The sequence below is a fragment of the Dermacentor silvarum genome, chromosome 6 (assembly GCF_013339745.2).
Source record: "Dermacentor silvarum isolate Dsil-2018 chromosome 6, BIME_Dsil_1.4, whole genome shotgun sequence".
NCBI lineage: Eukaryota > Metazoa > Arthropoda > Arachnida > Ixodida > Ixodidae > Dermacentor > Dermacentor silvarum.
Window position 1 is genome coordinate 109504514 of NC_051159.1, and position 12637 is coordinate 109517150.

General features: G+C 44.9%; 1 protein-coding gene across 1 annotated transcript in view; it reads right to left on the reverse strand.

Annotated features, from left to right (window-relative positions):
• Positions 1-12637, reverse strand: part of LOC119455134 (AF4/FMR2 family member lilli) — a 243752-nt gene that overhangs the window by 229652 nt on the left and 1463 nt on the right. The window contains exon 2 of the mRNA XM_037716601.2: positions 12106-12365. The gene's annotated coding sequence lies outside the window, so the exon portion shown is untranslated. The remainder of the gene's footprint in view (positions 1-12105; positions 12366-12637) is intronic.

The following is a 12637-nucleotide window of genomic DNA, read 5'->3' on the forward strand; positions in this document are numbered from 1 at the left end:
ACGCAGTTTCTAACAGGTGCATATATACCAAAAACAGTAATTGTGTTATTACCTCGAATTTTCGCCGTAATTTGTGACCACTTAGTAGAGAACTTTCATAGTATATGAAGTTTTTAAATTCTTTCTCTCTTCTGCTTTCTCTTCTTCTTCTTCTTTTGCTTTCTTTTTTCTCTTTCTTTTTTTGCAACTATGAAGTTGTTTGCCATGATATGGCTCCGTGGTTGTGGCCTCGTGCTCTCGAGTATGAGGTAACGCGATCGATTCTCGTCTGCACCGAACGCATTCTGAGGGAGGCGGAATTGCGAAAGATCTCGCACGCTTTTTTTTATTATTAATGCTATAAAACATCCCAGGTGGCGAAATTTGTTCCAAAGTCCTCCTCGGCATCTCTCATATGAGGTGTATTACTTTTCTAGCGTCAAGTCTCCTTAATACAATCCAAGAAGGTAATGAACAGATCAGTTTCTCCTTGCAAATGACACCGTCTTGTAACCTATGCAAGCAGCGTTTGGCACAACTCCCTTCATTTTCCTGCGGGTCTCGCAAGGTACACCGAACAAACATTTTACCAAATCACGGCGTTCTACTTTACTTCTTCAACCAGAAAGAAATGACAGTGGCAAAGTGAGCCTGAGGGAGGCATTTGGCGTGTACGAGTGAGTGGCGGAGCTATGCTTGCAAATAAACACATAAACAAAAAATAACAAGACGGGGGGGTCGCAATTTTCTGTCGCTGGCTGCGACAGCTGAGTACAGATCAGTGAGCGCTGGCAAGATCCTTCACTCATGCTGCCTTCATTTCCAGCCACGTTGTTCGCTGCTTGGCTTCTTAGTAGTTCAATCTTCGCTATTCTCGACGTCAATTTCAGCGGCTCTTCGTATCGCTTTGTACTCGGCTTTCTTCTTTTCGCTTAAAGACCGCTTCGAGCAATGACACATCCTTTGTTTGTTCCATAAAGTAACAATACTGTTGCAAAACGTGGCCACAGGAGGCGAGCAACGAGCATTGAGACAGCGAACATGACCACATCTGATTCGTTTTCTTTTTATTTTGTTCGGTTCCCTCATAATAATGGCGCAAAACAGAAGACGCCAATAAACGGCAAATCAATTCGCGGTATCCCAAACGGAACACGAAAGAAATAAAAAAAAGTTGCAACGCGGCCCTAGCTGGTGTATTGAATTTGATTTCGTTGTCTGTTCCACGTATTTCCACTGAGATTAAAGTGGGCGCATTGATTGATCTCTCTATATTGTTGTGAACTTCAGAAACCTTTGTCGCGTGAGCACATTAGAGCAGTGATAAAATTTTCTATACCTGCTTAGGCCACTGAGCCATCATTTTCATTAAAGTTTATTCTCTCTCTCTCTCTCTCAATACCGTCTTTGAACTCTCTCTCTTCATTATTGTTGAACGATGTGCTTCGCAGTTTTCTCCACTGACGACCTGAATTGTGTACGTTTTCTTCGGCTGTGAGATCCGATATGAAGCTTTGTTTTAATGCTTATGCCATCGTGGGTATCGCGAGCTTAGACCGCCATATTTCTGGGCAAATTGCGCAGAACGCCATCACTGTGCACAAGGATGTTTGTCTTTCCTAAGCGAATCAGTGTGTTCCTTTCTTTCTTTTATTTTAAATTTGTTTTTCTTTCTAGCAATTCAAACCACGAATGCATAAATTCAGATACTTAGCGTTGATTAATCAACGCTAAGTATCATGTATCACCAGTTTTCTTTTTCACGGCGCCCGAAAATACTACTACTAATAAATTAGTACACGCAGAATAAGCAGCACCTAAAGCCGCGGCCGTAGTCTGCGTACTTGGTACGCACAAAGGCTTATTTTTATAAAACTGAGTGACGCAACTGGGGTGACATGTAAGTTGGCGAAGCACAAAAGGTTTGTCTTTAATTTTTTTTTAATGGGAAGCATTTCTTGCCGGCGGCTCTGTCCGTCCGTCCCGCGTCCCACACACAGCGCATGCGCGTCTCTTCCCTCTCTCTCTCCTCTCCTACGCTCCCCCTTTCTCTCCTCTAGGAATCCTGTACAGAGCGGCGCCCGCGTGCCACACCCCCACAGCGCTTGCGCGTCCCTCCCCCTCTCTCACCTCTCCTATGCTCCTCCTCTTTCTCTCCTCTAGGAATCCGGATAGGCGCACACGACAGGTGGTGCGACAACTGCATACTCCGCTGGGGGCGCCACGGTAGTTCCCCGGTATGAAAATGATGGAGCGCGCGCGCCTCATTCTCTCTCCTGTGCAGCGCCGCGATGAGCGCTCGGGCCGCTGCCGCGAAACCATCTCCGCGCGCTCAAGCTAACCATCTCCCCGCTGCTTCGCATCCACACATGGTTCCGTTTAGCGGGAGATAGAGTAATTTTTTTGTACTTGTTGGGACGAAAGCTTTCATGAGAAGCACCGGCGATACGCGAATGCTGGCATAGGTGCGCAGTGGCGCTCTATGCGATAACACAGCTGCTGCTTATCCACAAAATGTCGAACGTATCCACTGTACTTAAAATTAAATTTAAGTAAGTGAATTATGGGAATTTTGTGTGCCAAAACCACGATCTGATTATGAGCAGGCTGTAGCGGAGGACTCCGGAATAATTTGTACGACGTGGGGTTCTTTAACATGCACCTAAATCTGAGTACACGGTTGTTTTCACATTTCGCGCCCCATCGCAATGCGGCCGCGGTGGCCGGGATTTGATCTCGCGACCTCGTGCTTAGCAGACCAACATCATAGACACTAAGCAGCCCCGGCTGGTTCCATTGCAGTTAATATGCTTAGAATGGGGTAGCAGATGGTTGACAGTCTATAACGCCTCAAAGAAACATAGGAGCAATTGCAGATGCAACAGCGCAGGGCACCGGAATAATCTTGGTGGTGCTATTTAACGGGTCCCTCAGCAAGGTCCATGGAAAATATCGATTACGCACTGAAAGTTGTAATCTGCCGTCAATGAATCGTATTACCACAATATTTTTTTTCTGAATATTAGAGGAGACGAGGAGGAACTAAAATGTCGCGTCGGCATGCTGCCAGGAGGCGAGCTTCAGACAACAAAGACACCATCTCCCTCTGCCTCGACTAGTTACTTTCCCTGTCTCCTCCCATACCGGAGCTGTGAGTCTGCGTCATACGTCAGCAGTCCTGCCTCCTCTTCCCCCCCCCCCCCCTTTTTTTTTTGATACCAAAGCCTCAGACGCCCTATTGAGCGAAAAAGCCAGCATCTGCCATCTGGACAAGCGAAAAACGACACCTCAATTGCCATTGGTTGAGACGCCATGTCACCAGCGCGCCTCGGTGGAGCACAGCGGGTGAAAGGGATCACCTGCTACAACGATAGCGCGCCAGGTATTGCATGAGGGGAGAGCGCATCGCCGCGACGCCACGTCACCCTCGCTCTCGGAGCCTGTGTTATCCGCGCGTTCCTTGTCCACACAAACTCTCACCTGCGTTTTAACTGCGCCTCCGTAATCGCTATGAAGAAGTTAATGTATAAAAAGACAGAATAGATTCGAAGGGAAAAAATCCGGCCGATCCCACGCCATGTGGGAATCGACATTATGCGAAGAAGTGTGCGGGGAGCCTCCGAAGTTAATGAAACCACCATGAGAGCAGCGAGACATAGGTGGCTCTTTCATGACCTACATGACACGCACTGTCATGACATTCATATCATGAGTGCTCAAGAGTCCCTTTAGCTACACCTAAGAGACCTTCCGGCGAAAGCCTTCGTCATGCTCATGACTATGACTTCTACCAGCATCCTGTAGTCTTTCCTTCACGTTCGAGTGAAGTACTAGTGTAGTACCCACGTTCGAACCCATTTCAGTGGTTTTTGCGCGTTAACCTTTTCTTTCGCTGAGCCATTGTCATTTTTGCTCCGTTACGGTCATGACTGTGACTTCGACCAACAACTTTAGCCTTTTCCTTCTCGTAGTACCCCATCCGAACCTATTCCATTGGTTTTTGAGTGTTAATCTTTCTTCGCTGAGTTATTGCCATTTTTGCTGAGTCATGCTCATGGCTATGACTTCTACCATCATTCTTTAGTGTTTCCTTCGCTTAGTGCCCACGTGAAAACCCATTTCATTGGTCTGAGTGTTAATATTTTTCGCTGGGCCATTGTCATGACCTACACGACACGCATGTCATGACATTTATGTCGTGACCTATCACTTATGTTCGCCATACACTCTTGTAATACTATGCCAATTTCGACGCCTACCAAGTTAACCAACGACCATGGGAGCACCAAGACGCATAGGCGGCTGTTTCATGACCTACATGACACGCATGCCATGGCATTCATGTCATAACATATCATTCATATTCGTCATATACGCTTGTCATAGTATGCCAATTTTGGTACATACCAAGTTAACGATACGACCATGAGAGCACAAAGTCGTAGGCGGTTAGATGGATAGATATATACTGTCGAAGTAGCAAATGTTCGCCAAGAAATGCTTCGCATTTAAAACGTTGGTGTTAGTGAGTTTAGAACCTACGACCCCACGAACCTATGGCCCCAAGCCGAGTTTCTTACCCACTGGTCTAAACCTGGTTAAGCGTCTCAACGCGTTCGCTTGCCCACGAGGAGTTAACTCAAAGGACCACTCAGCGGCGTTCAAATGTACATTAGTGCTTTCGCATTCAGAATTCATCAGAAGTGCTCAGATGTCCTCGGATCTTTTTTAATGCTAAAGCATTTCTATGGTTACCCAACGAGAAAACTGTCCGTGCGTCCGTCCTTCGCGTAAGACGATCGATTTCAAGATAGAGCCAGCAGCAATGTTTTCGCCAGCTGTGGCAGAAGACGACGATAAACACGCGAGAAGTGGCACGAGCGCGAGGGGCAGTAGGGAAACGCTGGCATGATCAGCGGCTTCGGGTCCAGCTGTGGAAGAAGACGACGACGACCAACACTGCTCGCGCGTCTCTGTGACCACGTAACGTGTGCAATCAGGCACGCACTATGCTACACCTCTAATAAGCCAGAACTGTGGAGCAGCCATGGCTTCGGATCGGAGCGTCATGAGCGCACCTCGAGCCGCCACCTGCAGTACAGTTTGCTCATCTCGTCAACGTTGCGCCTTCCGCAGCAGTTCTTGTCGCCACTGCGCTGTCGCATTTACTGTAATGGCGCCACGACGACCGCAGCCGCTGAGCAGCGCTAGGATTACCAGCAGTGTTTAGTGTGAGCACTTAACACCACATCGTTAATACGAAATGCTTACGCATCATTCCAAGAACTCCATGAGGAGATTCTACGTAAATGTTTTATCTTCCTTTTTTACAACACAGGGCACTTCCAGTAGCGATTTCGCGCGTTCTGCATTAGATGAATTATCAAAGTCACGTGTCATAGTCGGTGATTTGCGGACAGTGCGTCTACGTATACCTTTATGCTGGTGACCTTAAGTATTCCGGCAGGTTGCGCGGCTCCCTCGAGAGGTAGAGCGCACAGGCTTTCGTTTGAAACTTCAGCTGTTCTCGCGCTGTGCAGCGGTTTGAGAATTAGCCAATACGTTCAACAGCGCGTTATTTACGCACCACGCCTGTCTGTTTTGCAATGCCCAGACCTGCTGACGGATCCTTTACGCCCCCTCTAAAGCGTGGCACTCCATCGTTCTTGCATTCCACAAAAGAATTAATGACCTAGTTCTTATTAGCCGGAAGCCATAGCTAGCCACTGAGGTAATACGGCAAGTAATCAAGCCAAACAGGGAAACACAGAATCAACAAGCACTATAAGGAAAAGAATTATGTAGAGATAGTTGAAAGCGAGGCAAAAACATCTTAGACGGTATGCTGCGCAAATAGCGAACTTTGTCGCATGCATTCTTCAAATTTCATTAGATTCAATCGAACAGCCAATTGGCATGAGTAGCGCCGATTTTCAAAAAAGGTGAGAAATCGGCTGTTTGCAATTACAGACCTGTGTAAAATACGTGCGCATGCTCAAAGTTGATAGAACATCTAGTTGCAGGTGAAATAAGATTGTTTTTAGACAATAAATGCATATTATGCCCTTTTCAGCGTGGGTTTAGAAAAGGTAAATCGACCACTACTCAATTATTACCTACTAATGATGATTTCTCTGTGGGGTTTGACCACGCTGGCCAAATGTATTATTTCTAGATTTCAGGAAAGCCTTTGAAAAAGTGTCGTATGGGAAACTTCTGTTTAAGCTTGAATCTATAGGTCTTCCAAAATATCTCGTTAAAGAGTAGTGACCTATCTAAAGAATAGGAAACAATTCGTTGAAATTGATGGCTGCGCTACTGACATGCTTCCTGGTACTTCCGGTGTACCACAGGGGAGTGTTCTGCGGCCACTGCTCTCATTAATTTATATAAGTGATTTAACCGCAGTAGTGTCTAACATTGTAACTATTAAACTCTTCGGAGATGATTATACTGTTTATAAGGAAGGGTTTTGTGATGAAGACCTTGTGGTCAGTTGAAGGGTGGTTTGGAGAACGGGATATGGAAATAAATATTGATAAACTGTGCTTTTAATAATTGCATGAAATAAAAAATACAGCGTAGTGCTTTTACCTATAACCGTAATAATTAATAAATCACCCAGGTAATCAGATATAAGTATTTGGGTGCTATTCGGCACCAGTATCTTTTGCTAATCAACACACATAAACAAAGTTTGTTCTTCAGCGTTGACGAAGTTGTGCTTCTTAAGGAGAAAACTAAGCAAGGCAACTAGTAAGGTTGAATTGTTGGCATGCAACACCAACACCAGGACTAAGTTGGAATATGCCTCAGCAATTTGGGATCCCTACACTAAAAAGGAGCTAGATTAATTGAAAATGGTACAGAGAAAAGCAGAACGATTTATTTTTGAAAAGTATAAAAGATGCGATTCTCCTACCAAACCAATGGCTGACAATCACATTCCAACCATAGAAAAGCGTAGAAAACTTAACCGAATAGAAATTCTCCACAACGTTTTGAAAGGCAAAAAAGGCATTTGTGCTTTATCATATGTCAAACCTGCTACTACAGGGAAGACACGTCATACGCTGGAACATGCGTTAAAAGCAATTTTTGCTAAAACAAAAGCATTGAAAAACAGCTTCTTTCCACGGACTATTACTGATTGGGATGCACTGCCTCAGTCAATTTTCGACACCACTGATTTAAGCAAAGAACTTGAAAATGTCTTGTTACAGTAGCCCGCAAGCATACTGCGTAATTCTATTGTGATTGTTTTGTTGTATGTTTGTTTTTAATTATACCAAAGTATGTATTCCTGTCATTATGTTCTCCATTTTTGTGGTTGGTCTGCTATCTCAATTTCTGTTGTTGAGTGCTTTTGCGATGGAACATACTCCTCTTTTTTGTGATTTTAGTGGAACATGGTCCGTGCATATTCATTCACCCCTGCTTGGGCCTACTGGTCCGCGGTATTATGAAATAAGTAAATAAACAACAATAGACAATCGGGAATTCAGATTATACTTGTTATAGGTTTAGACTGAGCTAGCGGGGGAATTATGATTGACTATGAACACCACACGCAAAAACAGATTATGACCTATACCACAACAAAATATCGTGTTCGTGCCGCTTTCGTTCGACACTTTGTGAACGGTGTGTTTTTTGGTAGAGAAAAGTAAACAAATCTAAATATCCAAGAGCGATTATCTAGTTACATAGAACACATACAGTCGAAGTTTTGAAGTTTACGAAGTAGAAAATGAAATGAAAAAGAAGGACTTTAAACTCAGTCTACACAAAAAGCAGGGCCCGAGAGACATTGAAACATGCGCAAATAGGCCAGTCAAAGCTGACAAAGCGGATATCCAACTACTTTCTTGCCCCTCTTCTTTTTCTTATTTTTTTTTCTGGTGTAGCAGCACAGACAACGCTCGCTCTTTAACTGCTTCGTCCAGTTAACTGAGGTCGCCATACGTGTACTTAGTGGAGGGTTGATATCAACGATTGATATACGTTCGCATCGTAGGCGAATCGGTGGAAACGCTGGTAATCTCCCTTCTCACTCGCTGTGACGGTGCGGCAAAATTGGTAATGGCGACTGCGGCAGAATCAACCTTTAAGATTTCGGCAAAAAGTTGGGGAGTGTGCGAAATTTATTGATAGTTGATACGAACGGACCATAGCGGATTTGTATACAAAATAATATAGTAAAGGAAGACGCAAACGTCGGAACTACAATTAATTCGCTGGGCTAACTAAAAAATACTTTAAACTTAATGTTGTGTTTTCAGTGTGAACTGCATTTACTTAATTCACAGCGTCTGTCAGATTAGGCAATAAGCGACCATGCTACGCTAAAGAATCCTGAGCCTCGCATTAAGTTGTTTTTGTTATTCTTGTAGACATGTCACTCGCCAGTCTTCCCACATAAAAAAAAAGAGTGATGCAAATTTTCCAGCATAAGGAAATAAACCCTTCGAACAGCCGTCGAAGTGTCACATTTCAACAACAGAGGCCGGAACTTTTGCACCAAGCGTAGTGCAATTGTGTTGCGACTGAATTTCATAAGCTGTTATTAAGTTACGTTCGACCGCAGCACAGCAATCGATGAAAAAACATGAGGAGCGCTCTGACTCTGAGAAGAGAAATAGAGCTGTCGATAGCAAATACTGATGTGCCGAGTGTAATTAGAAACCGAGAACGTTTACCCGGTCTATATTAATCAAATTTTCGCAAAACCGACGGGGCGGGAAGACGCGCCAAGGTTTCCGGCGGAATAACAGTCTGCTACTCGTTATTAAGGATTGTCGTCCGAGCGCTTTCAATTGATCGACTGAAAAGGGTCGAGCAGCCATCGTTTCGGATTCAGGCAAATGGACTTTCGAGCGCCCGAATAAATTCGTGACAAATTACGCTTCAACAGCTGCGGCGGCGGCATTGATTACTGCCCGGAACCCGCTCCCGCGGGGTATCAAAAACTGATAGGAAGAGGTATCGGCTTGTGCGCGGTTAGTTTGAACTGTGCTGGCCACAAAGGAAATTGAAATGATCGTTGTAATGAGATCGGCGGACGTCGCTCGCGGCTACCACTCTCCCCTTCGTTCTTTGCGGCCGAGGACGGTCGATAGACGCCCAGCTTCAAAGCGGCACCGCTAGGCACGTGTTTTCAACTCAACCCCCTCCTCTCCCCCGCCCTCCCCCTCCCTTCTTACCCCCCCCCCCCCCTTGTTTTACTATTTTTACGTCAGCTGCGGCGGTTTGCGACTGTCCTCGTTAGCTTCCTATATCACTCGAGCTGAGCCAGTACGTGATCGCATACCATCACGTGATCGAGAGAGAGATCAAGGAGAGGAAAGGTAGGGAGGTCAACTAAACAAGCGCCCGGTTTGCTAACCTACACTGGGGGTAAGGGAAAGTGGGAATAGAAATCGGTAGAGAGTGAGCACTGTGTGCACATAGGGCATATAGGACGATGCACAGGGACAATTGAAGCGGTCTCTTAAACAGTGCACTTCAGATACAGTGCTCAAACTTTATATATATATATATATATATATATATATATATATAGAGAGAGAGAGAGAGAGAGAGAGAGAGAAGGACCTAGGAACAAGGAGAGAAAGGCACATCATTCTTATAATATGTAATATTGCATATGAAAGTGTCCGATGAGATTCTTCAGTAAGGTGGCTCATCGTTAGCGTGCATACGAACCGCGCAGGTAAGCGTCTGGAAGTGGCGACCTGACGGTGTTGGCTTTCGCTTGCCACGAGCTGCGTGTTCCGCGTGATGATCGCAGCCTATGGTAATGACTAGGCGGTTTTCCAATTCAGGCAGTGAGCCCAATTAGTTCTTTGAAATCAGTTTTGGGACCGCTGGTGTAGTAGCGCGTGGGCGTGCAATCACGCTGCACTTTTCGTATTTCGCCCGCTGCGATTAAAGCGCGGGAAAAAAGATAAAAGGACATAGCGCCATAAAAAAGACTGAATGGGTTCTTTTAGGACACAATAGCAGTTTTCCCGTCACAAGGCACTTACCGAATCAGAAAAAAAAACTTGTTTATTAGTATTCTCTAATTTGCACGTGAATTAACACATAAAAATTCTCCTCGTAGCAGAAGAGTTGGCCTATGACCGAGAACTGCCGTCCTTAGAATCTCATCTTGTAGCAGTTTATTTTAACAGCCTTGCTACCGTTAGCTGGAACATCCTGTATAAGACTATATATACTGAGATAAACACCCACGTAGGATTTACTAGAAAGGTAACGCGCATGCATGGCCTCCCGTGTACGGTGGAGCGCTGAACTTTTATTTTTTTGTTTACGAGTGTGTTTTTCAATGATACAGCGACATTCAAGAAAACGTCAGGGAGAAAACGTCAAGGAAAACGTCAGGGAGGCAGCACTTTTCGTCTCAGGAAAGAGAAAGAAATATATCAAAGGATGAAATTGTTCTTGCTAAATGCTGTGCTGTCGTCACTCGAAGCCCTATGCTAGCTCGCAAAGGGGTATTTAGATATTTCTAGAGGCCGCTTAATTGGCTCTTTCCCGTCGTTACACGGCTAGAAATAACCTCAAACAAAAACTTTCATCCTACTTCCTACGACGCGACGAACACGAAATATCTATATCGATGTTCCCTGGATCTCGTGAAAATAAAACAAAGAGCTGCGGATTTACCTTTCTATGACGTCACTAATTTGCTGTGTAAACGGAACAAGTCGGTGAGCTGCAGTGCAGTGAGGACCATGGTCTAGCGCGGTTACGAAACCTGATTTATATGTCTAACAGTGTAGGTATGAACGACATCGTCATCTTCGAAATTATAGCTTAACTTGAAGGGTAGCGCGTCGTAATTCCTATCTGCAAATCAGCCGGTAAGTGAATAGACAGGAAAGACACGCCCACGTAGAAACTCACGCTCACGAATGCACACGCGGAGGGTCTGAGACTTTGCACGTATGGCCGAGTCTGTATGTCTTGTCTTATCGCTCTGTCTTGCCCATAAGCGGCGCAGCCATTGTTCACAAATCTTCTCTTACGTAAAAGCTCATCCTCATTAGCAAGCTCGAACATGGGTCCGGCAGTTTGCACTTACGTATGAGAAATTGTTGAATATGGTCCCGCACCATCTCTTACAAAGGGAATTTTCGCGGTCATTCATCTACTTTAATGAGTTCGTTATCTGTATGTGTTATCCGTACTGGGCAAATAATAATAGCCTGTCCCTGTGCGCAAGGGTTTTGGCGAAGAACGCCCCTTTGCGTTCGCCGCGGTGCGTCCACATACGAGTCTTGTCACACAAGGGAGCCATATGTGCCGTATTTTGTTTCACACAAACAAATCAAAACAAGAAAATCTCTACTAACTGCAGCATGCCAAGCAGTGTTAGCCACTTCGCTGAAAAATTACGTGTGGACTATACGGACGATGCCTTTGCGAGCGAAACCAGTAGTGACTGTTGTAGTGTCTTTGTTCTTGTTTTGTAAGAACATGTTTCAGCGCTTCGATTCATTTGCATAATGTTTCAAACTCTCCATCACTGCTTCCTGCAAACAAACGTATGCGACAATACCTTTCGCTGATAACGTCACTTCGTCGGTTGTTTAGTCTCGACTCGTTACACGCCTCATGACGGGCATTTAACGCATTTAAGGACATCAACGCACTCAGATTTAAGAGTCAGACTTATAATTGAAGGCGCACATTTGATTTTATTTGTTTGCTTTTTTTTAGTTTGAGGATGGTTTCGGACGTCAAAATGTTCTTCGATCACAATGGTTGATTGCACTCTGTATGAATTAGAATGATACCATGCGAATTATTGCAGTACTGCAAGTTCTTCACAGAGTCGTGTAATTCATGCGCAAACATCACATCAACATGTACAACGGCATGTCTTGCATTTGCTTGCGGGTATAGGCGAAGATGCGTCCGTCCGCGCTCACCTTCGATCTCTCAACCGAAGACCAAAATGACGCGAACAACGAATAAAACTAATGAATCGTTCGTTTTCCGGCAAACTTTTCATCAAAGCGGCTCCGCGTCGACTTATCCATGTAAACTCTGCGCTATGGGTTAAAATTGGCTGCGACGACGTCAACAGGTCTTCACTGAGTGCAAGAAATATCTCACCTGTAGCCCAATATAGGCGTCAGTGCGGGCTTTTCGATGAGGTAGAAACTACACAACGGCGTTGATGACCCTTCGAAAGCGATGACAGTTGACGGTCACGTGATTTAGAGTTGTCACTGTCCTCCGTAAACAAGAGCGACACCACGTCTAAAAAAAAACTGACACTTAAGCAAGTGGCCTCTTTCTCCGTGGCCGAGTCTCACCGGCTTTGTTGGCCGAACACCCGGTTATGCAGCTCCTCCGGTGTTTTGATGGTGACCCTGTAAAAGAAAACGGAGGTGTATTTAGTTATTTATTTATTTATTTATTTGAAGGACAAAGATCAGATGTATCTGTTTGTTTGTTCCGTACGTAGGAAACTATATACCACTTCTCAAACTCGGGTATTGCGTTGCAATGAAAACCAGAGAATAAGCTGCGTACAGAAAAATAAGCGAACGTTTTCAGTATTACTAACGCCAGTCGGGAAAACACCAAAGGCGTTGGTGCAAGTCAGGCATATAGTTCTCTAAAATTATGCAACGCATGCTGC